This window comes from Pseudonaja textilis, chromosome Z (assembly GCF_049901715.1).
Source record: "Pseudonaja textilis isolate UNSWEBS1 chromosome Z, rPseTex1.2, whole genome shotgun sequence".
Taxonomy (NCBI): Eukaryota; Metazoa; Chordata; class Lepidosauria; order Squamata; family Elapidae; genus Pseudonaja; species Pseudonaja textilis.
Window position 1 is genome coordinate 23,350,299 of NC_142008.1, and position 26,686 is coordinate 23,376,984.

Genomic DNA, 26,686 nt, shown 5'->3' on the forward strand with positions numbered 1-26,686 from the left:
CTTTTGGTTTTTCTTGTCTAAGTGTAGGACTTTACTTTTCTCTACATTGAATTTCATTTTGTTAGATATGGCCCGGTATCGTATATATTGATAGAAGGTTGCACCGTTTAAATCCCATACACCTCTTTACAGCTGATGAAATGGGATGTAGGCAGTTTTGTGTACTATGCAATATTCTTGCATGAATGTCAGCTTTGAAGTCAAGTTGTTGTTTTTTAAATATGTTTGATGTTCTTTTGCAACTGCATCAAGTTCACATTTAAAAAAAGAGCAAATAACAGCTAACAGGCATAGGATTATGAGGTAAGTGGGGAAAAGTTATCATCTCAGGCATGGCAGTTATTAGAAAAATTTCTTCTGAACATGAATTTAGTGCTAAGCTTGTATTTGAAAACATTATGACAACAGTTTTTGGGTTGTGTGTATATATGTGTGTCCTAAAGTGGCAGAAAGAAAGCTAATCCTCTTTTGATTCAATGCTCAGTTGCCTATTAGCATTATTGATCAGCATCTTTAAGACTGCCTCAGAAAGTTTTCAAGTAAATAAGGAAAGCCTGATTTTAAAAAATCTTGACTGCTCTATTTCCCAGGGAGACAGTATCCAGAGATCAGAAGGGACGAGGCATGCCTGCGCTTAGCTAATATGGACAATTGATGCTGGGTTATCCCACTTCTAGGGATCAACTGATTGTCAAAAAATCAGTGAAGTATGACAGACTGTACACATAGTAAAATTTGCTGGACTTGCTACATAGTCAAGCAGAAAACTGTTTTAAAAATACAATGTATACAATATGCATTAGGTTGGGATGAAAGTGATATCATGAGAATATGTCAGAAATAGTAAGTTGTTGGGCTTTGTTTGGGCTATGGTTAAATGAAACTGGGGGAAAGTGTCAAATTTATACAATGTGCCAGTCCAAAATAAAATAAATCGTATTATGGCTTACAAAAATGAATGAATCAAGTCAGTGAAGATGCTTCCAGATTGCTTCTAATCCTACCAAACAAAAAAGATTGCCTCAATATTTTTTTCTGTCTAGAAGATCACAAATGAAGAATGGCAGTATTTGGGGAGAGATGTTTCTGTTGCAACCTGTTTATGTCTCTGGAAGTGGAATGGCATGTAACTAAAATCAACAGATAACGCAAGGAACAATAAAAGCTTTTTTCTGAAAGGATGTCAGATTGAGATGAAGTGATTGCACTTGAAATGCATCTCCAAAATGGAACTTCAAAGTAATTTAGTTGAGTATTTGCCTGTATCACTAACATAGCTGAAACTATATATTAGATCGGTAAACTTTTACACAAAAACAAATCTCAGGGAGCTTAATGGTATTTACTGGAGAACTTTAGGGACTTTCTTCTTACTGTATTTGTATTAATTTAATGTTTTGAACATTTTTTTTGTCCAGTGAAATTACCAGTCCAGTAACCAGGTGCACAAGGTAGGATGGAAAATCTAAATAGTTGGGAGGGGACTTATGTCTTAATATAGTAATTTTAATCCCTTGAACCAAAATGCAGCCAATGATTTAAAACATTGAAGCATATTTTTGCTCTTTGGCCAGATGCTCCTCCTTCCCCTTTCTCCCGAAAGCAAAGTGATTTGAACTTGGCAAGTTTAAAACTTATGAACTTCAACTCCCAGAACTCCTGACCTAACATGACCGGAGGAGGAATTCTGGGAGTTGAAGTCCACAAGTCTTAAAGCTGTCAAATTTGAAGACCCCTGCCTTAAAGGATATGGACATAGTATTGAAATGCACCTGGCAAAAATATGAGTATATAAGTTTATATAAATGAGTTTATATAAAGGTCCTAAGCATAGCCCTAGGTACACGTTTGCACACCAACTAGCCACATTAAAATAAATCAACATTAAGTTCTGAGCAAGCAACTGGAAGTCATAAAGTTAGATTCCTTTGAATTGGTGTAACTTTTTAGACAGACCCTTTAGCTTCTATGGCAGGGATGGTAAAGCAATTCTCTTTGTACTCCCCAAATCTAAGACTCCTGGGATTTTCCACCAGATTTTTATCTAAGTCCTAACAAAATCCAGCCCTATTAATTTTCTTGATCAACCAGAGCAATTAGGCTGCAAATATTGCAGCCCAATGAAACTTCTACACTTCAGTGCCATTTCTTCCGAGCATAGGCTTTCTTAAACAGGTGTTTCTCAACCTCAGGAGCGTTAAACTGCAAATTGCACCTCCCAGAATTCCCCACTTAGTTATGTTGGTGGGGAAATTCTGGGAGTTGAAATCCACACATCTTAATATTTCTGAGGCTGACAACATGGGTTTAGACAAGTATGCCTGAAAATAAATTGAGAATAGGTTAGAGTCTTTTTCATTTATTGAATATACCCGGAGGGCAGTCGGACACATTCGGGCCTTGCTTTCCTGTCAGGCCGCTTATACTGTATTCTGCCTCATTAGTAATCCAGCAAAATGCCAACCAAGGGGAAGCTCGACGCCGCTCCACCTGGCTCAGGCCAAGGCGGGAGGCGGAGTTGCATTGGCGCTTAGAGGCCCCCTTCCGCTGCGGTGGGAGGCGGAGGAGCTGCCAGTCCTGTTCTCTGACGCCGTCGGTAAGATCGAAAGTAAGCGGCTAACTAACAGGAGACGCGGCCTTCCCCCAAACCAGCAGCGAGGCCTCGGGAACGTCCCGAAAAAGAAGGTTTAGCTCGCCGAACTGCAGACCGGCACCACCTTCTTCGCCGCTTGGTAAGGCAGTGACACCCCCGAAGTCCCCGGAACGAGCCCTTGTGAAATGGTTAGGTCAGGACAGGCGAGCGCTTTCGCTACCGCACAAGCAAGTGGTGTTTCTAAGTAATTGCTGGATTGTGCTACAGACTTCCCTTTTCTGTATCTTTTGACAAGAGAATGCTTAATCTGAATTAATACAATTATGGAATCCTGAATTTGCAAATCATCACCATATATTAACTAAATTGTAATTTATAAATTAGATAATCAAAACGTCTTATGTGCATTTGAGGTATCTGTGAAAGGTATCACTGGAATTGCTGCTATACCTGAAGGAATTCCTGCTATACCTTAAAAAGGGCAGAGGGTTAATATTCATGACTTTGCTTGCTGTTTTTCCAAATGAGTGAGTAAAGTACGCTCATATTAGCTGAATACTTTGTGTGTGTATGCGTGTGTGCCTTCCGATCAGTTCTGACTCTTGGCAAATGCCTGGACTAGTCCCTGCAGTGTTCTTGGGAAGATTTTAGAAGTGAGGTATCATTGCTTACTGCCTTGGCTCAAAGTTACCCAATAGGCTTTGTGCCCAAGGCAAGATTGGGATACCCTGTAGGCTCCCAGGTACTAATCTTAGCCACTACATCAAACTAGCTGTCTTTTGATTTACAAGTGGTGACATACAGATCAACTTTTACAGAGAAAGTTAGCAGACAAAAGTGATTTGCAAATATCCAAAAGATTAAGTGGCAGTTAAGATATACAGGAAATTTCCTAAACACCTTGTAGTCCTTGTTCACTATATTCGGAAAAGGCAGAGCACAGAATTAAATATACATCCCTCCCTTCATGTTCATGGGGCTCATATTTTTGGCTAATTATAAGGTAATGAGTATAGTGCCTTTGTGGGGTCCTTTGTATTCTCTGAGATATTTTCTTGCAGATGTTTCTTCATCAGAGATCACTATTCATTCGCAAGTTCACAAAGTGCTTCTCCAATTTTAAAGGTCTTAATTAAATGTTCTACTGGAAATTTTAATCCAAAAAATATTTATTTTCTACTTGAATTAATCTACATATATTCTATATTTAATAACAATGCGTAATTTGACCTTGATCAGGCAGTAGTGTCTGGAGGATTGAGATTTAAAAAAAGCAAGATGGCAGATGCAGTATCTGCTGATTTGAACTTTTTATTCTTCTTTCATGTAAATATTGCTGTGGATAAGAATATACTTTCTAGTGGTTAAGTGGCTAGGGACAAAAGGATTTTCAGCCCAAAATCCAACATTTTTTGAAATTTATCCTTGTCTTTCCTATTTGAACTTTTTAAAAATTAATTCTGCAATATCACAGTGTCAGTTATTATATCTTACATGTATTTAAAATGGGTAACCATCCTAATGTCAGTTTTCTGAATTAGTACTTGTGTTGGTTTATTACTTGAATGATTCAGTCATTGATCGTTCTTGCAAACCAGCTGTGTCTATCAGTTACTTATTACTGCTTGGGAGATTTGTACTGAATAATATTTTTTACAAGTGTCTCAGTGGTGGGATTCAAATTTTTTTACTACCGGTTCTGTGGGCGTGGCTTGGTGGGCGTGGCAGGGGAAGGATATTGTAAAAGCTCCAGTCAGAGGTGGTATTTGCCATTCTCTGAACTACTCAAAATTTCTGCTACCGGTTCTCCAGAACTGGTCAGAACCTGCTGAATACCACCTCTGAAATGTCCGAAAGGTAGGGTTAAAATAGCAAGATGGTACATACCAACAACTACCATCTTGCCCTTTTTGTCAGCTTCAGGGGAAAGAGCTAAGATAACAGATGGATTTTCATCAATTCACTGTCGATGACAGAGAGAAGGAGGGAAGAAGAGATAGAGAAACAAGGAGGAGGGGAGAGAGAGAGAGAGGTCTAGTAGGGCTACAATATCTAAGCTAAAGGAATTAGTATGACCACATATATGTGTGTGTGTGCACGCACATGTGCGTGCAATATATATATATATATATATATATATATATATATGTTTTCTGAGGTTCTCATGGTATTTATATATCTTTGGTTGTTCGGGTTTTCTCCGCGTAAGATTCAAGTATCTAGGCAACGTTTCGATGAAGTCTCATTCATCATCTTCAGGCTTCTGTCTCCGGCTCTGTGCTTCTCAGAGTAATGTGAGATTGCAGCTGCTTCCTCCTTTTAACTGCCAGTGGGGGTGGGACTTGATTGGGTGGGGGCTTGGCTGTGTTCTGATTGGGTGGGGGTGTGTTCTCATTGGTAGGGGTTTGGTTGTATTCTGATTGGTTGGGGGTTAGCCGTGTTCTGATTGGTTGGAGGTGTGTTCTGTTCAGGTGGGGACTTGGTTGTGCTCCGGTTAGTCTTAGTTGCTGGGGGATTTGAGATGGTGAGTTGTGATCTTGCTGTTTGGCTTCTAGTTCGTGGTCCTGCTGCATCTTCATAGTGGGTGTCGGTTTGCTTCATGTATGGCTCGGAGGGGTTTGAAGTGGGTAGTGATGCAGCTGTAGTGCAGCTTCTGGTCCATGGTCGTGTCTCATCTTCTGAGTGGGTGAGAGTCTGTTTTCTACATGGAAGTGTGGTGGTGGCATCTTGTGTGGCTCTCATGGGTGTGGGTCTGGTGTCCTTCTTCATGTTAGGTACTGCCTGTTTATGAGGCGGGTTTCCAAATGGCTGGAAGGCGGGAGGTGTCATCTCGTTTGTTCATGCTGTGTGGGCGTTTTCTATCTCTATGGCTTCTCTGATTATTCTGCTGTTGAAGTGTTCGGTTTTGGCGATAGTTCTGGTATTTTTAAAATCAATTTCATGTCCTGTGGCTTTGAGGTGTTGGACCAGGGAAGAGGTCGTTTCTTCTTTTTTGATTGAGTTCTTATGTTCTTCAATGCGTGCATTTATTCTTCTGTTAGTTTGTCCAATGTATGTGGTAGGGCAGGCAGTGCAGGGATTTCGTATACTCCTTGGTTTTCTCATTCGATTTTGTCTTTGGGGTTTCTTAGGATGGTGGATATTTTTCTGTTTGTGCAGAATGCTGTTTTGATGTTGTGTTTTTGGAGGATCTTGCTAATTTTGTCTGTAGTGCCTTTATATATGGGAGGAGGGCTTTGCCGTTTTCTTGTTCTCTGTCTTGGATTTTGGTTGGGGTTTCTTTTTGGATTAGGTGGGTAATCTTCTTTCTTTGGAATCCATTGGCTGTAAGTACGTTGGTGAGAGTGTGTAGTTCGGTTTTTTGGTGTTGTTCATCGGCTAAGCATTTTGTTCTGGAGATGAGTGTCTTGGCTACGGAATTGATCTGTGCTGGGTGGTGGTGTGAGAGTGCATGTAGATAGCGGTTAGTATGCGTTTTCTTCTGGTAGATGGTGTGTCCTAGGGAACCATTGGATCTTTTGTATACCAAGACATCTAGGAAGGGAAGTTGGTTGTTGGCTTCTGTTTCCATGGTGAATTGTATTTTGGGGTGTAGGCTGTTGAGGTGTGTGAGGAAGTTGTTCAGTTTTTCTTTCCCATGTGGCCAGATTATGAAGGTGTCATCTACGTATCTGAGCCAGAGTTTGGGTTTCGAATCTTACGCGGGAGAAAACCCGAACAACCAAAGATACACACACACATATATATATATATATATATATAACCTGTGTGTATGTATATATATATATACACATACATACATATATATGATACATACATACATACATATATGGTATTCAGCTTTGTTTGGGTATTTTCCCACGTCATTATAGTTGTGCTTTTAAAGTTGTAGCAACGTTAAAAGCACAACTATAATGACGTGGGAGAATACCCAAACAAAGCTGAATACCATACATATAAATAGCCACGAAAACTTAATAAAACAAATATATATAAATATATAAAATCCAGTCCAAAGCTAGTACTACTAGTAAAGACTTATTATCTGTATATAAAAATGAATAATCTTGTAGGCAAGGAATTCAGGCAAGCAGCTTTCATCATAAGCAGCTTTCATCTGCACTGACTCAGAAAGCTCAAACTGCCCAAGGAGCTGCTGAGAAAGTTCTACAGAGGAATTATTGAGTCTGTCATCTGCACCTCTATAACTGTCTGGTTTGGTTCTGCAACCCAACAGGGCAGACACAGACTTGAGACGATAATTAGAACTGCAGAAAAAACAATTACTACCAACCTCCCTTCCATCAAGGACCTGTATATTGCACAAGTGAAAAAAAAGGGCTGTGAAAATATTTACAGACCCCTCACATCCCGGACATAAACTGTTTCAACTCCTTCCCTCAAAACAACACTATAGAGCACTGCACACCAGAACAACTAGACACAAGAACAGCTTTTTCCCCAATGCCATCACTCTGCTAAACAAATAATTCCCTCAACACTTTCCAACTATTTACAAAGTCTGCGCTACTATTACTATTAATCTTCCCATCACTCCTTATCTCCCATCCCCTCCCACTTATGACTGTATGACTTTAACTTTGTCGCTTGTATCCTTACAATCTATATTGACTGTTTCCTAGTATGACTGATTGTTTATTGTATCTATGACTATTATTAAGTGTTGTACTTTATGATTCTTGACTCTGGATGAATGTATCTTTTCTTTTATGTATACTGAAAGCATTTGCACCAAGACAATTCCTTGTGTGTCCAATCACACTTGGCCAATAAAGAATTCTATTCTATTTTAAGAGGACTAAATATTCATCAATAGGAAATGTTTAGATAGGTATAATGGTAGTAGGGACAGAGCTAAGATGGTAACAAAACAGTAGCTTCCCTGCTGAGCTTCTTATGGAATTTTATTTTATTCTTATAAATAGCTTGTATTATACATGAGCCTCTGTGGTGCAGTGGTTAGAGTGCAGTACTGCAAGCTACTTCTGCAGCCAGCTGCCTACAATTTGGCAGTTCAAATCCCACCAGGCTCAAGGCTGACTGAGCCTTCCATCCTTCTGAGGTGGGCAAAATGAGGACTCAGATTGTTGGGGGCAATAGGCTGACTCTGTAAACCATTTAGAGAGGGCTGTTAAGCACTATAAAGCGGTATATAAGTCTAAGTGCTATTGCTATTGCTCTTAGTAGTGGCACCCGCTGGAAGGAAAGCAAAGGAGGGAAGAAAGGTGCTTAAATGAGTTGGTGGGTCTATGTACTTGGCAGCTGGCAGAAGAAGATGGAATGCATAGTCCATCCACCTTGTCTTACTTCCTGTATAAAATCATTCATTTGAGGTTTTGTTTTGTTTTTTTAACAAAAATCCATACAATCAAAATGTTTAAAGTTTTATTTCTCTTCTGATCTTATATGCTTTTGGCAGAATCTTTGGAAAAAATAGCTTAAGTTACACATAAAAAGTATATTTTATTTCATAAATAATCCTATGGAATGCTATGGTAAGAGAACTGTAATGGGAAGAGGAGCTTCAGACAGATGGGAGTTCCTAAGAAAGAAAATACTATAAGCATCATTGCAAACAGTTTCCATGAAAAAAGAAAAAAGGATGACAGTATAAGAAGCTACTGAGCTTTTGGAAGGATATAGCTAGGAAATGATACCAGGCCATCCAGAAGGACTATACACAGATAGTCTACATTTGTAGAAATAATATTGGCAAGATAAATATCAGAATAGTTAATAAATTATGCCAATAGCTACAATAAATTTCCTTTAAAGTTCAAAATAAGAGAAAAAGGTGCCTGATTGGTGAGGATTGCAAAATATGAACAGATAGCAAAGGAAGCACTGCTTTATATAGGTTCACTATTTCCATTTCAACGCCTAAAATTCTTCAGCCATACAGGGTGGAGAATTCTGAGACCTGAAGTCCACATATCTTAAAATTGTTGACATTGAAAAACATTACATACAGTAGTTCAGCTATTGCTCTGGGCAGAGCTGTACTGCCACTACAAAGCTTGTGTGCAGTTTGGCTGTTCCCTTGGACTTTGATTTCTTGCTGGAACAAGTGAAAGCTGTTTTATCCAGAGAACCTTTGGCCACTTTTATCACTTAAGTCCATTCCTGAAATAGAAATTGTTACAAAAGTAACTCAGTAACTTTAACATTGTAGTAGTGTTAAGTTACACTACTACAATACATTCTGTATGGGGCTGCTCTTTATGGTAACCTAGAAACTGTAGCTGGCCCAAAATGCAGCTGTTTGCACACTGACCAAATCTAGCTAATTTATCAGAATAACATTGCAAAAGCTGCACTGGTTTTCAGGAGGCTTATGGACCAGTTTCAAGGTGCTGGTTATAACCTGTGAGAACCTGTATGATTTGTGTCTTTGTTACTTTGGGAATTGTCTTCTCCGGGTAGAATCTTCTTACTCCCCTAAACAATATGAGTTGGGGAAAATGCTAGGATACCTTATAATTCAGGCATTTAGGTGAAGATAATAAAAAAAAGTTTTTAGTGTGATTTTGATATTGTTCATGTTTTTACTATGTGCATATTCTGACATGCCTAGAATTGCTTAAGAAGGCAACATACAACCAATGTTGCAAGTAGGGCAGGGCTACTTGCATTTTTGTTCAACCTCTTTAAAAAAAGGTAGCTGTTCCAATGGGAATTTCTAAGGACTACAAAGTGGCAGTATTGAAGCTTGAAAGATTATCAAGACATGTTTACTTTAAATGAAATTAAGTGTCTAGTAAACTGCTTCATATGGTTCTCAAGAAATTAGCTGACCGCTGAACCGTTATGTATTAAGTAATCATGGATTGCTATGAAATGCCAGATGTGACTGATGGAACACAAAGATTCCTATCTTTTAAAAGAGGAAAAGCAGAATCCAGGCAACTGCAGATCAGTCACTATGACACTGATACTTGGCAGGATGCTAGAGTGAATCACAAAGAAAATCGTTTCAATGTGCTTATCAATCAGTATGGCTGCTACCAGGGCACAATCTGGATTTATCAAGAATATTTATATTCTAGACTAAACTTATCTCATTTTCATAATCAGGAACATCATTATTAGAAACTTTGTATTAAATAGATGTTAAAAATCATAGACTAATCAATTAAGAGCCTATTTGGTTTAATGGTTAAGGCTAGAAACCAAGAGACTGTGAGTTCTAGTCCTGCTTTGAGCACAAAAGTCAATCATGGACCAAATACTCTTTCTCAGCCCTAGGAAGGAAATCTTATCAAGAAAACTAGAGGGACTTGTTCAAGTAGTCACAAAGAATCAATGCTGACTCAAATAAATTAAGTAAATTAATCATTATACTAAAGTTACTGTTCCCTGCGTATCACAAAATTCAGTCCTGAGTCTCTGCAGTTCAGGATTTTTTATTAATGACTTAGATGAAAAGATGGGGGGAATCTAAGAACACTTAACCTGGTAGAAATGACCCAAAATTGGGTGAGATAGCTATTATCACAAAAAAGAAATACAATTGAAAATGATATCACAAGGTTAAGAAATAGCAGATTGAAATGTAATAGACAAATGCAGTGTTCTTCCCTTAAGAATGATGGTATTCTTGAAGTATTTGAAAGGATGTCATAAAACTATTCTGTTTTGTTGAAGAGGGCAAGACATTAGATAGTAAATTTAAGTTATAGGAAGGCAGATTCTTATTAAATGTAAGAACATTTTTTGCTAACATTAACAGCAATTTGACAGTGGAACTGATTCCCGTTTAAGACTATATTTTCCCCTTCAAAGGATATATTCAAGCAGAGACTAGATCACCATCTGTGGGAGATGCTTCATTTAGAATCATGCAATGAAAATTGGACTTTAAGCTCTGAAGTTCCAGATGTAGATTTAAACAATACTTTGAGATGGATTGATTAAACATATATATTAAACATATTTTAATTTTTAATTAAATTTTTAATTTTAATTTTTAAAATATTATATATATTATATATAACACACACATTATATTATACATATATATATATATATATATATATATATATATATATATATATATATATATATACACATACATACATACATACACACACACACACACACACACACACACACACACACACATATATATGTTCTGTCTCACCTGTATCCACAGGTGAGAATCCAAAGTTCCAAAGTTCAAATGCCCAAGCAGACAAACCTAGACACGACAGTGTTAATTGCTTCTGTTTACACAGTCCTTGGCAGTCTTCCTGGAATCTGTCTGGCAAGTCCAAGCCAACCATAAATCAGATGCAATCTCCAAACCAAAAGACACTTTGCTTCCAAGAAGCAATAAGAGCTAGCACGTTTCCTTATATCCCCTGAAGGGGCGTGTCAGTCTCTCTAATTAATCCCTGGCCTGACATTTCTTTGCAAATTGAGATTGATGTCTCAATCTTCTTCTAGTTCTAGCATCAAGCCAACATCCGTCAGTCTCGTCATCACTCGAAGCCTCTGTCACGTTCTGTGGATCAGCTGCTGACACTTGAGGTATGAATGAAGTGGAAGGTTCTGGAGATGATCGTGTCTCCGACACTCTCTCATCCTCACCACTCACACCTGTGTCCTCTGATACATCAGACTCCAAACTCACAGCAGGCTCAAACCTTCCATCTTCAGATGCATCAGATTCAAACTCACAGCAGGCTCAACCCTTTCAGTCACAACATACATACATACATACATACATACATACATACACACACACACACACACACACACACACACACACATATATATATCTTTGGTTATTTGGGTTTTCTCCCGCATAAAATTGGAAGTATCTAGGTGACGTTTCAATGAAGTCTCATTCATCATCTTCAGGCTTGTGTCTTCGGCTTTGTGCTTCTCGGAGTAATGTGAGCTTGCAGCTGCTTCTTCCTTTTAACTGCTAGTGGGGGTGTGATTTGATTGGGTGGGGGCTTGGCTGTGTTCTGATTGGGTGGGGGGGTGTTCACATTGGTTGTCACACCCCCACTAGCAGTTAAAAGGAAGAAGCAGCTGCAAGCTCACATTACTCCAAGAAGCACAAAGCCGAAGACACACACCTGAAGATGATTAATGAGACTTCATCAAAACGTCGCCCAGATACTTCCAATTTTACGCAGGAGAAAACCTGAATAACCAAAGATCCACATACAAATACCCGCGAAAGCCTCAGAATATATATGTATGTATGTATGTATGTATGTATGTATATATTCTTAAGTTTTTGCGGGTATTTATATGTATGTTATTCAGCTTTGTTCGGGTATTTTCCCACGTCATTATAGTTGTGCTTTTAAAGTTGTAGCAACGTTTCGGCAGAATCTCATCTGCCATCATCAGGCTTCTGTATTGTGTTCGTCTGTGAGTCAGACTTTTACAGTTGTTTCAGTTTTAAATTTGGGGCTAGCCTACTTCTGTGCCAGAATGGTTTGTATATATAACTATATGTATATAGTTATTGAAGTGGGGGAGAAATTTAAACAAAGGAAGAACTACAGGAAGTAGAATATGTGATTATCTATGTGAATCAGTTTGTTAACTGTGGACAGCCATTAAAAACTATCACTATAAGCTGTTGCTGGTAGTATACATTTTTGGGGAGCAGGAGAATATTAAAGTTGTTTACCATTATTAATGATTTTTGACATATATAGCCATATGTCAAAAGCAGGTTATGTTTTGAGACCAGTGCTTCCATTTTAGTCAGCATTCAGTTTCAGGCACCATGAGAGTTGGTGATGCAGACAAATTGAAAAGTTACAGCCCTGACTTCTTGATTGAACACTGTCCTTGTGGATAACATTGGAAAATAAGTGTCATGACTAGACTAGATATATACTATTCTAATTTAAATGTGTATAGAGAACCAGGCATTTAAAATCAATACCCCATGACATCAGATTAAAATGTTCTGATGTAACTTTATTCTCCATATCTTTACCTTGGCAAAAATCTTACAGAAAAAGATATTGTAGAATTGGAAATTGTTGATGATGATATCATATTTTCCATAAAGGCAGACAAAAAAATTTCATTTTCAAAAGTAGGAATTCCAGAGCTTTTAATGTTGGTGAGATAGACTAGAAATGACCAAAATATTTTTAAAAATAAACGTTGGGTGCTTTGACATTTTGTAATTAAAGTATGATACTTGAAAAGTATTAACAATTTTATATTATTACTATTGAATGTATCAGATTAAATGTCTAGTTGTCACTTTCCATTTATTTGAATAGCAGTATTAGAAATACAGAAGAAGGTGAATGGTTTGGATAAAAATAGGAAATAGGAAATTTTAAAATCCTAGGAATAAATAACAGAGAGTTTAATTTACATGCAGGATTTTGAAAAAAAACAACAATTCCTGGATGCATCATGCTTTATAATAGAAGCAAAAGAGTAGCTCCTTCTTTAAACTTAAAGCTTATTAAATGAAGTATATGTTTTCCTTTTTGAAGATATAAATACATTTGCATTAAAGTGCTGGTAGCTTACTTATTTAATTAATTACTTGACTTCTTTCTTTGTTCTCTTTTGCTGTTGCACATTTAGTGTGGCTATAGTTTAAAATACAAAAAATAAAATAGAATATACATGTTTAAAAATCAGATTAAATTCAGAAAGGTAGTAAAATCATTTAAAATTTAAATGCCTGGCAAAAGAGGTTTATCTGTCAATATTTTCTGACCTAGCAATGAGCAAGGGATTGAACACACTACTGATGCAATGCTGCCCGTAATTTGAGAGCAATATAGAACTCTCCTTCATGCTAGAAAGATGGTCCTTGTACAGTGTTGAAACCTTCAAAATAGCCTCTCCAGCAGATCTTAGTAGCTGAGCAGATTTATAAAGGAATGATCTCTTAGTTTAAAAAGAATATCTCTAAATTTTATAAATATTTATTGGAGGTAGAATTAGAGCAAGAGATAGTGAAAGGGAACATGATAATGTGGAGTAGGAATATTGGAAGAAGCATTACATTAACAGAATGGGAAAAGATCTGGAATAGAATCATTAAGATTATGAAATCTGCGGCGTACAAAGAAAATATGTATAAAATGTTATATAGATGGCACTTATCCCCTTCGAGGTTAGCGAAAATGAACCCAAACTCTAGTCCAAAATGTTGGAAATGTAAAAACATAGAGGGAACCTACTTTCATATGTGGTGGACCTGTAAAGAAGCCCAGAAATACTGGCAAAAATTAGAAAATGGCTGGAGGAGATAACCAAAGAACAAATCGAATACAAACCAGAGTTCTTCCTACTAGGGATCTCTGATAAACATTTTCCTAAAAAGACGAAATATATAATAATTCATATTCTAACTGCGGCCAGATTAGCATTTGCCCAGTGCTGGAAATCATCCTGTTTACCTACAGATCAATTGGTCATTCAGAAAATATGTGACTGCGCAGAAATGGACAATTTAACCATAGCTCTTAAAAATAAAGAGTCTTCAGCATTTGATAATAATTGGAATGCGTGGTATAATTGGTTATATCAGAGATAAACTGTTCAAGGAATAATGGGTAATTTAAGCATAAATAGTGATAAGATGTGTATATTTAAAGTAAGGTAGGAGAATTGGATCTTGCAGACTGTCAAAAAGAATATCTGTTTGGTTTTAACGTACTTTCTTTTTTCTTCCGTCTCTTTGTTTTTTCTCTCTCTTTTATACTTCTTTTTCTCCTTTTTCGGTCGCAAGACCGAGCATTTTTTTTTCTTTTCTTTTCTTTTCCTCTCTCTTTCTCTTCTTTCTTTCTTCTTTTTTTCTCTCTGTTGCATATGTAATGTTGTTATGTTATTTTTTAATTGTAAATTCAATAAAATTTATATATAACGAAAAAAAAAAAAAGGAATGATCTCTTAGTTTAAGCTATCTAAGAACCGATGTTAATGCTCTTACCTTACATTGTATCCTAACTAGTAAATATTATTCAGTATAGACATTATGATTATTCAGTATAGACATTATTGAACTAATTAGCAACCTGTCACATTTTGCAGTAATTGCAACCTCTGGACCACATTAAAAAGTCTCACATAGAATACATTGCAATAGTCAGGACGGGATGTAATTGAGGAATAGATAATTGCCCAATCTGAGCCATTTCAGAAGAATTGCAGCTGAAGCTATAGATGAAATTACAATTCAGTACAGCATGATGCATCTAGGAGTTTTTTTTTCCTTCAAAATCCTTCATGTAAATCCTGTGTTGTTTATTCCTAGGATTTTCCTGATCACAGCCCCCATCTGTGAGTGTATTGACAACTGTAATTTCAACAATAGAAATGTGTCCTTTCAAAGAGAGATCTGCTCTGTCAAAAGCAGATTGAACTCATTACCTCAGTTTAATTATACGTTTATTAGCACTATGCTTCTTTTCTCATATTTAACTTCAGTTTCAGTCTTCCCATTAACCAGTTGAGGCAATTTTCAAAGCTACTGATTTTTTTTTTAGTTGATGGCAATATTGTAATTGTACAATATTGTACAATATTGTACCACTAAGTAGTATTGTCCATTAACAAATTATTTTTGGCTAACTGGTAAAATATTCTCCAATTTTAGATTATGGATGGTTTACTGCACTTTTGTAAAGGAATCTATGACAGACTTAACTAAAATTTTGCAGTGGAGTTCAATTTCATTCTTTTGAAAGATGCTCTATTTCCTTTTTTTGAAATAAATGTAATAAAATAAAAATAAATTTTATTAAAGAATGAAAATTATGACTGAACTTGTTTTGTTATTAAATAACTGCTTAATGATGGGGTATATATATATATATATTTATTGTGGCTTTTGGAAACTTAATTACTAGCCTAAACGACCATCAGTTAGCATCATTCAGTCAAAAGATAATATGCTGATTAGGCTTAACTGTAAAAGTAAATGTGTTGTATTAGCACACTGTTTAGCCAGGATTGTCTGATTTTTGCCATGGCTATATTGCCTGGATAGCGGCCTATTGGAACTAATGCCACCCTCCTTCCACTTTTAATTTTTGCCAAAGGATGTCTTCGCTTTTCTTATGGTACTTATAAGAGTATCATACGCATGAAGTCAAACACCAAATGCACAAAGCAGCAGAACCATTTGGGTTAATAATAAACCTGAAAAATAGCCAAGTTATGTTTAATTAATTCACTTTAAACAGATTTTTAAAAAAATATCTGGAAAATAACTAAACGTAGTAGACTACTACATAAACCTTGGCCAACATATCTCCGTGGAAAGTGATATAGTAAAGGAAATTGAATGCTGTGTTAAATGTGGTTGATAGGCATTTGGCAAGCTTAGCAAAATTTTCAAGAAAACCTCCCACTATCAGTGTGTACTACCTGTTCTAACAGTGAAACATGGACACTAACCTCACAATCGATACAAAAGTTTTGAGTGGCACAAACAGCTATGGAAAGATACATACTCAATATTACAAGACAAGATGGAAAGACCTGCACATGGATTAGAGTAGGGGTGTGTCAAATCCATGTCATCATGGCAGCATCATGTGATGTATTGGGACATTTTTCCCTTTGCTAAACTGGGCATGGGTGTGGCCAGCACATGACGAATCTGGTCCGTGGGCTGGAAGTTTGACAGCCATGGATTAGAGAACAAACGAAAGTATATTATATCATCAAGAGAGTAAAATAATGGAAATGGAAATGGTTGGTCACATATCAAGAAGAACTGATGGCAGGTGAACCAAGGCAATCATAAATTCTTGGATCACACTTGATAAAAAGCATCCACGAAAGAGACTTAAAACAAGATGGAACTACAACATCAGCAAATATTATTGGCCCAATTGGCAAAAAAAAGCTCAAGACTGTCTTGGTTGGAAACCTGCTGAAGAGGCCTTCATCCTGCAGGTGATAGACAATGGCTAAATGATGTTGATGATGCTCATTGAAGGAACTGGAATAAACGAATTGTCATTACATAATAATTTTATGGCCTAAATTAATGTGCAAAAAATTAATTTAATTGTAGCAAACAATAAGGCTTATAGTAAATGTATTGCATAAAAAACACTGTATTAAAATATTGTTTGCTATAATTAAATTTCAAAGCAGAAAAAAATAATAGGAATTGCAAGAACTTCAGATCAGGCACGTCCAATCCAGTGCCTACAGGCTTCATTCCACCATGAACAGTCCCACAATGTTGTAGTAAAAATAATTAAAAATAAAGGAAGTTGTTTATTTATATACATTAACTATATCGTATATGAGGCTCAAAAAATTCCTTTTCACTCAATCATTTGCCCAGGCAAATGATTGGACACCCATTTTCTATTCGGATTTCACAATGGAGTAGGATTTCTATTAGGATTTCAAATGACTTAAGCCACATTGTTTTCAGCTGTGCTGAATAATTGTAAAAAATTCCAACTGTTGAATAACAACTTAAACCAAGAATAAATTATTGCTTCTCTAATTGCTGTTTCTGCTGGAAAGTTACAATCTTTCCAGCAGAACCAGTTGGACCAAACTATTATAAACTAAATTGCTTTAATTCTACTTTAGTTGTTTAAAGATAACTTAAAATAAATATTGTAGTTCTAATTAAAGTGATAAATACTTAGTCTAAAAATCTGTACGTATTTTAAAAAGTATAGAATGTTTCACCAAAAAGAACAGAAATATATTGGACATATATTTTAAAATCAAATTCTTTATTAGGATAATATCTTGATACGATCAATTCAAATGATGGGTGTACTGTCAGGTTTTCATATTCACTTTTATATGTTTTTCAGGAATAGAAATTGACTTTTTCATAGGAACTGGGTTTTTCATTTTAAAAAGTGGAATAGTCCAAGATTATTTTTTATCTCTGCAATCTTGAAAAGGCCAAGGTATTGATACCATTATACATAATAGAGTTCAAGCAGAATATGTAATCAATTTCTGCTCATCATTTCAAATGAGTAACTTAACATATTTTACTTGGCTTCATAGCTGGTCCAATTCTTTAGACTTTTAAAGAAAGACCTTTAAAGAAAGAGAGTTAAAGTATTATTCTTGCAAATCTTGTGGTCTAATATTACCTTTTTAACAATTTGTAAATATTCTTAAAGAAATTGAATAAATTCTTGTACATTTCATTGGACTCAGTAAAATTTGCATCAGAATATTGCACTGTGCTGTTCTTCTCATTTGAGGTAATTATTGCATCTGACTTAAGTGAACCAAATACAAATAAAATGGCCTGAAACTTCAAGACAACATTTGTTTGCACAGACTCAGGAAAGAAATTACCAGAATCCTAAGTGGAAAAGCTCCATGTATTACAGATATACTAATATTTCATATTATTTTGTTGAATAAATTATCTAAAAAGTTCATTTGAGGTACTGAGGGCAAAAAGATCTTTCCAAAGAATCAGTGGGTGCAATCTTTTTCCTTCCCTGAAATACAAAGAATTACATCAATTATATCTGCAATTTGATATTATGGTTCAAAGTAATTTTGATTTAGAATTGTTATAATGTTGTATTTTATTGATAGAACATATTTTAATATACTTGAATATACAAGCTAATAGTATTAAGACATTGTTGTAATGACAAGGCAGTCGAGTTGTTTGATCATGAACAACTGAATTATGATGATGATCTTTATTGGAGTATAGTCTTGCATTTATATACATTTTTAGTTATCCTCCATCATTGGATAAGTTTGGTTACTGCTTAACTTTCGTTACTGTTTAGTACAGTAATCCATACAATTAATTATCTCTAGTTAAAGTCTAACGTATGTCTACTTCCCCTCTAATCCTCCTGTATCCATAGATTAGTGACTTTGTTTGCCTGAGTTGTATTTGCTTGGAAACATTCTTTATCTGAGGTTTGCCATCAGAGATTGGAACATTCCTGCAATTACAACTCTACAAGACATATTTACCAAATCAGAATTACAATATAAATTGTACATTGTTTATCATACTTAGTTGTTATTACAACCTTATAAATAGTGGCGTTTTTTCCAAACAGTATTTTTGAGATATGACTATAATAAAGTCGATCCTTTACATTTGATCATGGTGATAGCCATTAAATAAGGCCTTGCTTAACAACCCCTATTCTATGCTGTCTCTAATGTGGCATTAAACAAATGTGCAATTTGTTAAGCAGAGCATGAAGTGCCTCCAGCATGGGAAAAGCCCTTAGGAATCCAGTGCAGGCCCAGGTCTACCTGCCCTGGGACCCCACCCCTCAAGGTTCACCATGCTTTGTATCCCCATTGATTCCCTGCAGGCCTTTTTCTCGCCCATTGGTCCCTGCAGACCTTTCCTACTGGGTCTCACAGGCCATTTTGCCCTTCAACTAGGTCCCTGTACCTTTCCATCCCACCAGGCCCTACACCTTCCTCCTCTCTTAACCTTTTCAACTCCTTGCAGATGCCTCACTGGTTGCCCAGGAGTAAGCTCTACCGTTGTGCTGCCTTAACAAGGTCTGCACAATACCATGCAAACTGGTGGAAAAACAGAACAGTTCATCTGTGCGTTGCAAGGTAGCCATGCGGAAGCCACCATGTGGGTGGACCAAAGTGTCAGCAACTTCCAGGAGGCAGCTATATAATCCAGGGACAAGTTGTCTGACCCTGAGGTCTGGAAATCTTAAAAATGTAAGTGTGCAATGAGTGACTGTATATAGCAAATAAGCTGAAGGCCAGAAGAGTCACAGTGGTGCAGGATGAGGGAAGAGAGGTTGGAGCACTGCAGCATCCCTGCAATCAGTTGAAAGAGTGAATGACCATCAGGAGCTGTAACTGTAACTGTAGCTGCAACTTCGAAATAGAGTTGTTAGTAGCTTTTGGTGGGGTCTGTCATAACTTTGAATGTCTTTTAAGTGACCAATCGTATATCAAGGACTATTGGTAATTCTAACTGGGTCTGTGACTTATTTTGCTGATATATACATATTCAGAACAAAAATGTTTATATTGTTGTAGTATCTTGAGAAACAATTCTGATGGCATTCTTCTGTATGTGGATATAAATATGCCTATTTGAAAATAAAAAGCATGTTATGTAAACTTCACTATCCTAATGTTTTATAGATTGAGATTATATTAATTAGTGATTCTGAAAACTACTGTATGCACCATTAACTTTCTATAGGTCACATTCAGAGTTATTTGGCTTAAGTGATAAATTCTAAATTAAAATTATTCTGTTTGATTCAGTAGCAGTTTGATCTTTCTTGGCCTCTCCTTCAACTCCTTTTGTACTGGTATGTAGAAATAAAAAATAAAATTAACATAAGACAATTTAGTGCTGATTTGCTAAAAGTATTTTGAAATACTGCAATTTTATCACATCTTGAGGATATACATATAGTTGAGGTCTAATAGTTTAGCTATATACAGTATAACACTTTTGTGTCTGAATGTTTGTAGCCTTCAATTTGATGAAATAGTGCATCATAGGGCAACAATTTTTGAATTAGTATATCTCTTTTTTTAAAAAATAGATTTTATTGAATTTACAATTTAAAAACACATCGACAATACATTTACAAAATAGAAAGAGAACGGCTAGGGGGAAAGAAGGAAAACACCCGGCCTAACACACCGGATAAACGCTGGTTGGGGGGAAGAGAAAAGATATAGAGGGAGAGAGGGAAAGGGAAGGGGAGGGAGAATAGGGTAGAAAATACAATTAAATACAATTAAAAACGAATGATATCTTTTTGTGACAGTCTGTAAGGATCATTTCTCTTTGTCATATCCAATCTACTCCTCTTTTTCATTATGTTTAAGTTACTTTTTATCATTTACATAATTTGTCTCTGTGTAAGCCAATTATACCATGAGTCCCAGTTGTCGTAAAATGTTGAGGACTCTTTGTTTTTTAACGCTATCGTTAGTTTATCCATTTCAGCACACTCACAAATTTTCTGAATAACCATTTGCTCTGAGGGTGTATGAGGTGATTTCCAACATTGAGCAAACGCTAATCTAGCCGCAGTTAGAATATGAATTATTACGTATTTTGTCTTTTTGGATAAATATCTATCAGAGATCCCTAACAGGAAGAACTCTGGTTTATAGTCTATTTGTTCTTTAGTTATCTCCTCCAACCATTTTCTGATTTTTTTGCCAAAATTTTTGGGTAATTTTACAAGACCACCACGTGTGGAAAAATGTTCCTTCAGTGCTTTTGCATTTCCAACACCTTGAGCTCATGTTAGGGTTCATCTTCGCCAACCTCAAAGGGGATAAGTGCCATCTATATAACATTTTATACATATTTTCTTTGTACGCCGCCGATTTCGTAATCTTGATCTTTCTATTCCAGATCTTTTCCCATTCTGTTAATGTAATGCTTCTTCCAATATTCCTACGCCACGTTATCATGTTCCCTTTCACTATCTCTTGCTCTAATTCTACCTCCAATAAATATTTATAAAATTTGGAGATATTCTTTTTATTTGATCCTAATAAGATTTTATCTAAATATTGTAATTTGCTATGGATTCCAAACTCTTTGATATCTTGTTTGTATCTACTATGGATTTGTATATATAACCACTGGTCAATTTTAAATCCCTGTTCCTGTAAATCCTGTCGAGTTCTTAATTTTCCTAGAGGGTCTAATAAATCTTTATATTTAGTCATTTTTGTTATATCCAAATTGTTGGGATGAACCATTGCCTCCATTGTTGAAAGCCAAATCGGAATTTTTAAATAATGTTTTTTGCATATTTTTTTCCAATTAGTTAATAATGAATCTCTAATAAGGTGTCTATGAAAATACGACTGTTTAGTTTTCCCCACTTCCCATAGAAATGCGTGCCACCCTCTCTGAAGATCGTGCCCTTCTAAGGCTAAAGTTCTTTTGTTGAGTAAATTAACCCAGCCTTTTAACCATAATAAGTTGGCTGCCCAATAATATAATTCTCAATTTGGGAGCGCTAGCCCCCCTCTACTTTTTGCATCTTGTAAAGCCTTAATATTGATTCTAGCTTTTTTCCCTTGCCAAATAAATTTAAGTGTTACCTTATTTATATCTTCAAAAAAATTTTTTGGTAATTTAATTGGGATTGTCTGGAATAAGTAAAGGAATTTTGGTAAGATGTTCATTTTGATCGTGGCAATCCTGCCTAATAGAGAAAGCTGCAGCTTATTCCAGGATTCTAGGTCTTTCTTAATTTGCTGTAATAGTTTATCATAATTATTCTCTTTGAGCGATTTACTATGTGGTGTTAACCATATGCCTAAATATTTGACCTTTTTTGTTGCCTGTATCCCTATGGTTTTTTCTAATTCTTTCCTCTGATTCTCTGTTAGATTTTTAGTCATTAATTTTGTCTTATTTCTATTGATCTTTAATCCTGCTACTGAACCAAATTGTTCTAGTTCTTTTATTAGGTTATGTCCTTTTTCCATGGGTTCCTCTAGGAAGAAAACCATATTGTCTGCAAACGCCTATAGTTTATATTTCTCTGCTTTGACCCTTACTCCTTGGATTTCAGAGTTTTGTCTTATCCGCATTAACAGTGATTCTAAAGTAAGTATAAATAGGAGGGGTGAGAGGGGGCAACCCTGTCTAACGCCCTTTTCAATGTTTAATGGGCCTGTTTGTTCACCATTAATTAGTATGTTGGCCTGTTGGGTGTTGTAAATTGTTGTGATAATATTCTCGAATTTAGTGCCCAGACTCATGTTATAGATTTTTTGTATTAAAAAGTGCCAATGTAGATTATCAAATGCTTTCTCCGCATCTAAAAACATGAGTGCAAATTGTTTCTCTGGATGAACTTCATAATATTCTAAGATGTCAATAACGGTTCTTAGATTATTTTTGATTTGGCGGGACGGAAGGAAACCATTTTGATCTCCATGAATGTATAAATTTAAAACTTGTTTTACTCTATTCGCTATAATTGAGGTAAATAATGTATAATCAGCGTTTAAAAGTGAAATTGGTCTATAATTGTTGATATATCTGGCATCTACATCCTCCTTCGAATTAATGAAATCAACGCCCTCCATGAGTCTGGCATTTTGTTTGCCAAAAGTACTTCGTTAAACACTTCAGTGGCCCTACTAACTCTATTGTAGCTTTGTACAATTCTACTGGAATCCCATCTGGACCAGGGGATTTGTTATTACTTTGGTTCTCCATTGCAGATTTCAACTCAGACCATGTAATATCCTTATTTAATAATTCTTTCTCTCTTTCCCTATTGTTTTATCATTCGTATTCTCCAGATAAGTTCTTATTTTGTCTTCATTGATTTCTTCTTTTTATATAATCTTTGGAAAATAGTTTACTATAATATCTTTTTCTTCTCAATCTCATGTTGTGGTATGCCTTTCTCGTGTATTAGTTGGTGTATCAGTCTCTTTTCTTTTTCTTTTTTAAGTTTATAAGATAGCCATCTTCCTGGTTTATTAGCGTGTTCAAAATAATTTTGTTTGGACCTTCTCAAACTAACTTCTATTTTATCTTGTTCAATTAAATTCAGCTTATGTTTGGCTAATATTAACTGGTTTTATATTCCTTGGATCTTAGGGGTTTTTTGTGATTGTATTTCTAAGTCTTTGATTTGTTGTTGTAATACGTTTTGTCGGGCATAAGTTCTCTTGTTTCTCATAGCATTATAGGAAATTGTTGTACCTCTTATAATTGCTTTATAGTATCCCAAATATTCTGTTTTGAAGTTGTTTCATTATTGTTATCTTTTAGGAAATAGTTTAGCTCCTCTTTCAGCTTATTAATATACTCTTCTTCGCTTACTATTTGGGTATTTAGTGTCCATCTTTTTTTATTCCTCTCCTGTCTCTCCAAATTAGCTGTATTGGGTTGTGGTCAGCCCATTCATTTGGTAGGATTTTAATTTCTTTTATTTCATTAGCCAAATCCAAATCCATCCAAGCCATATCTATTCTAGTCCAAGTCTTATGTGGATTGGAATAGTATGTAAATTGTTCCTCTTCAAGGTTCTGTTCCCTCCATAAATCTTTTAAATTTAACTCTTTCATCATTTCCTTACATGCCAGAGAAAGTTCCCTTTTCCCCTTCTTGTTTTTTCCCTATATTACTATGGTCTTTTTGGTAGTCTGCAATGGAGTTAAAATCGCCAATCAAGCAAATGTTCCTTTTTTCAAGCCTACTATTTTTGGTGGAGGTGTTTAAAAAATTTCCTTGGTCTTCATTTGGGGCATAGATTGCTACAAGTAAAAATGTGATGTGGTTTATCCAAACTTGTATAACCAGAGTTCTTCCTTCGGGATCCGACCAGGTTAATTCTGCCTTTACATCTTGTTTTACGTAAATTGCAATTCCTTTTTTCTTGTGTTTATCGGCCGGTGCTGTAAAAAGTTTCCCTAATTTTGGACAAATTAGATGTCTTTCATCATTTTTTGAAATATGTGCTTCTTGAAGACATATTATATCTGCGTTATGTTGAATAAGTTTTGAAAATATCCTTTTTCTTTTTGATATTGAATTTAATCCATTTATATTGATGGAGAGCAACTTCTTCCCCTCCACCATTTATCTACGTCTGCTTAGATTTTTGCCTAGTAATGATTCGATTCTCTTCTTGTTGTTGTTGTTGTGGGATTTGCTCTTCTCTCCCAGGTTGTGGTTTATCACTTGAAATTGGAGAAAATCGTTCCTTTTGGGTTCTGTGACGATATCGGTCCTCCTGTGGTCTCCTTTTAAGTTCTTCTTTAGTGGATTGACCATTCGTATCCGTGAGCTGTTGATAAAAGTCTTGGGCCTGTTCTATCGATTCTATTTTGATTTTCCTTTCTTTCCACGTAATTAACATCCCTTCCGGGATTAACCATTTAAATTGGATTCCTTTTTTATTTAAATCATTAGCTAGAAATTTATAATCTTGTTTTATCGTCCTCACTTTCTTTGGAATTTGTTTTAAAATCATAATTTCTCTGCCTTTATATGTTATCGTTTCCTCCCTAGACATTTTCAAAATTAAATCTCTCAGACATCTCCTAGAGAAGCGGATATGGATTTCTCTTGGACAGTTGTTGCCTCTGGTGTAGCTTGTGCTAACCCTATATACCTCATCAAACTCTTTAATTAGGTCATCTTTTTCTTTTCCTAACCATTCAGCCAATATTTCTGCCATCAAATGTTCCAATTCTTCATTTTTTGCTTCAGCCACATTCTGGAACCTTAAATACGCCATTGCTTTGTCCAACTCGAGGTGAACCAGTGAGTCTTCCATTTCTCTAAGTACATTTTTAAATTCCTCATCCATCCTTTCAAAGTTAGTCTCCATGCGTGTTGTTCTACTCTCTATATATTTTATTTTCACTTCATTTTTCTCCATGGCCTGCTGTAGAGACCCTATCTTACCCTCCACCTTCGATATATCCGCTTTCATTTCAGCCTTCAGTTTCCCCATCTCATCTTTCAATTCGCTTATATCTGCTCTAGTTTCATTGTGATTTTTAATCATCATTTCTTGCATTTTAGATATAGCTTCCTGCATAATAAGGAAGTTTGTATATTAATGTTGGGGACATTAGGCTGCTTTTCCCCTGTTAAGGACTCCTCGATAGTTTTTTGAGTTGTTGGTGGGGTGGGTATCAACGTAGTCGATAGGGTCGGGGTAGCCTTCCTTCCTGTTTTTAAGGCCATAGTTGTCGTGGATGTCATCTCTCTAAGTATTTGTTTTTGTTGATGCACAATTTTAGATATATTATCCCAAATCACCATTCAGTGTTTGGGTCTTGTATTTGAAAATCTATTCACGTATTTCAATTTAATATCTCACTCCACAGTCTTTTCCCCTATATCATAAATAGATATCTACTACAGTATTCTAGTCTATGTAATAAGAAAATTGGTCAGCAATAGTACATCAATTAACACTTTAAGGAATTAATCTTAAATGTCTTAAGTAGTCTAAATAATTTATAAATAGTTTATATCAACAGAGTTTATCCCTCTTTACTATTAATACTTACAACAGTAATCTCTTAACTCTATAGTAATAATATACCCCCCTCTTTTTTCCCCCCCAAATAAGTAGAATTATGTAAGCTATTTAGGAGATACAATAGGAAGGCAGGGGGCAAAACAATAAGAGAAAGGGTAGGAGAGAGATTACCACAGCTTCAGAGAATCAACAAACAAAAAGCAAGGAAGTCATCTTAAGGGGAAAGTAGTGCCAAACTAGTAATATTAAGTAGTACCACGTAATAAAGAAAGCAAGTTGGGTGAGCTAAAAGTCCATCTTCCAGCTAGAGGATTCTTTTCAGAATTCCAATCAGCAAATGGTGTAATGTGCTGACTAATCTGCAGTCCCAAAGCCGTCTTTCCCAGCCTTCTGTTTGTCTCTGCCTTCTTCCTCTTGCTTCTTCTTCTTTCTTTGCTTTCCAACTTTTAAATCAACATACAAATCTTCCAAAGTCCAATATAATGCTCAGTTTGTCTTCTCCACAATATTAAATAGATGTGATAGTCGTGTTGTGCTCAGATCTGAGGATTCATCAGACTCGATCAATGGCAGTATTCTTTCACCTCTGTCGCCTCCCTTTTCTCAAGTAAAGTCAAAAAGAAAGGTCCAAAAATCAGATGAAGCCCCTCACCAATTCCAGACCTCCGATCTCCTGGTTTTAGCAATCTCCCTCTTTCTCCAGAGCTTCCCTTTCACAGGGTAAAATCTGCGCTTTCACTTTGGTGCTTAGGCTTTTCCGCTCTCCATTATAGTCCTTTCATTTTCCCAACTGCTTTTCTGGCCGCTTTCCACCCAACTTCTGAAAGGTGCTAATCACAACCAGGAGAGAAGAATTTACGCTGTCATTCTTCTGTCATTCTGCTATCTTCAGTCTTCAAAGGTTCCAAGTTATAAACCGTTTCTCTGTTCCTGTTACTCTCGACCTCGCAGGCTGTCACTACTTTGCTTATTCACTCAGGTGGCAAACCGGACTTGAAGCCGCCATAGAATGACAGCTTACTCTTTTGTGCCGGGCTCGGGAGCTTCCCTCTTCGCTGTCGGGGGGTTGCCTTCCCCACTCTTCCGCTCGAGGTTCTCCACGTTGACA

At 36.1% G+C, this 26,686-nt stretch overlaps 1 protein-coding gene across 2 annotated transcripts in view; it reads left to right on the top strand.

Annotated features, from left to right (window-relative positions):
* The first annotated feature begins 2,586 nt into the window (after positions 1–2,586).
* The window catches only part of PTER (phosphotriesterase related), a 52,577-nt gene continuing 28,477 nt past the window's right edge, over positions 2,587–26,686 (top strand). Inside the window, exon 1 of one of the 2 annotated variants that reach the window (XM_026716127.2) lies at positions 2,587–2,732. The gene's annotated coding sequence lies outside the window, so the exon portion shown is untranslated. Of the gene's footprint in view, positions 2,733–22,145; positions 22,170–26,686 lie in introns of those variants that run through there. The other variant, XM_087915897.1, reaches the window with a different exon arrangement.